Source organism: Mandrillus leucophaeus, unplaced genomic scaffold, assembly GCF_000951045.1.
Source record: "Mandrillus leucophaeus isolate KB7577 unplaced genomic scaffold, Mleu.le_1.0 Scaffold3, whole genome shotgun sequence".
Lineage (NCBI taxonomy): Eukaryota > Metazoa > Chordata > Mammalia > Primates > Cercopithecidae > Mandrillus > Mandrillus leucophaeus.
The window spans coordinates 269,954-271,984 of NW_012103142.1; positions in this window are offsets into that span (position 1 = coordinate 269,954).

Below are 2,031 nucleotides of genomic sequence, written 5' to 3' on the forward strand. Positions count from 1 at the left end.
CCACTGCACTCCAGCCCGGGGGACACAGCAAGACTCCGTCTCAAAAAAAAAAAAAAAAAAAAAAAAGAGGCCTATACCTGTGCATGATGAGGCATATCTGTACATCCCAGCTATTTGGGAGGCTGAAGTGGGATGATCCCTGCAGCCCAAAGCCAGACTGGACAACATAGTGAGACTCCATCACTGAAAAGAAGACGGGGAGTGGGCTTGTCTTTTGATGGCATTGGCTATTTATAGATAATAAAAAATCCATGGTTATGGGTTGAATAAAATGTTAAATGCATACATATACATGCTCTAGATAAGTGTGTAAATTAAAATTTGTGTATCTAGTCAATGTAAAGAAAGATTGAGAAATAAATTTTGAAATAGCTATTTATACACTTTAAGAATGTCTGATCAAAAATATTATATTATAAGCACATAGTTCTGGTCCAAGTTAATAAATAAAACTATTCTTATTTGCTTAAGTCTTAAAATAATCAGAGGCTCCACATATTGATGTAGAAGGATCTCCAGTATATATTATTGAGTGAAACAAGTAAAGTGCAGAACAGGATATACAGCATGCTATGTTTTAATGAGAAAGGGTGGAGGTGGCGAAGAAATAAGAAAGGTCTAATATTGTATTTGTAAAAGCAAGCACTGCTAGAATAAACAAGAAACAATAAAAACGGGAGAGGAGTTGAGGAGGTAAAGACGGAAACAAGACTCCATGTGCTTTGAGACTCCTCCTTGTATACTTTGAGTCATGTAATGCCATTACCTAACCCCAAAATAAAAGAGGACAGGAGTTCGAGACCAGCCCGGACAACATAGTGAGACTGCAGTCTCTACCAAAAACAAACAAACAAACAAAAAGCCCCCCGCCGCCAGCACACACACACACAACTAGCTAGTCCTGGTGGTGCACCCCTGTGGCCCCAGCTACTCAGGAGGTGAGAAGATCACTTGAGTCCAGGAAGTCAAAGCTGCAGTGAGCCATGATTGTGCCATTGCACTCCAGCCTGGGCAACAGAGCAAGACTCTGTCTCAAAAAAAAAGAGAGAGAAAGAGAGAGACTTTACATCATTAATAGGATGCTTTTTTTTTTTTTTTTTTTTTTTTTTGAAATGGAGTCTTACTCTGTCGCCAGACTGGAGTGCAGTGGCGCAATCTCAGCTCACTACAACCTCTGCCTACCAGGTTCAAACAATTCTCCTGCCTCAGCCTCCTGAGTAGCTGGGACTACAGGCATGTGCCACCACACCCAGCTAATATTTGTATTTTTAGTGGAGACAACATTTCACCATGTTGGCCTGGATGGTCTCAATCTCTTGACCTCATGATCCACCAGCCTCAGCCTCTCAAAGTCCTGGGATTACAGGCATGAGCCACTGCTCCCAGACAATAGGATGCATTTTAAGGATAAAAAAGCTGAAACTAAAATTTTAAACTTTAGACCCTTACACATTAAACTCTCCTAAATTTTAAACTCTCAGAAGTAATATTGTTTGTAGTATTATCAGTACTGGAATTTTGAAAATATACAATTTTCTCATAAGAGACATAAATAGGCATAAATTAATAATGTAACAAACTAGATTTTTTGTTTGGTTTTTGTTTTTGTTTTGTTTGTTTTTTGATATGGAGTCTCCTTGTCACCCAGGCTAAAGTGCAGTGGTGCGATCTTGGCTCACTGCAACCTCTGCCTTCTGGGTTCAAGCAATTCTCCTGCCTCAGCTTCCCAAGTAACTGGAATTACAGGCACCCGCCACCATGTCTAATTTTTATATTTTTAGTAGAGACAGGGTTTTGCCACGTTGGCCAGGCTGGTCTTGAACTCCTGACCTCAGGTGATCCACCTGCTTCGACCTCCCAAAGTGCTGGGATTATAGGCATGAGCCACCGCAGCCGGCCAGGAACCAGTATTTTTAGTACAAGCGAAAAGATACAATTATGTAATCAAAGAAGCTAAGCGAAAACACGATAATGTTAAAATTGAATTGAAAAATCAATGTTAACTCATTGTTTTTAAATATATATTTTCTG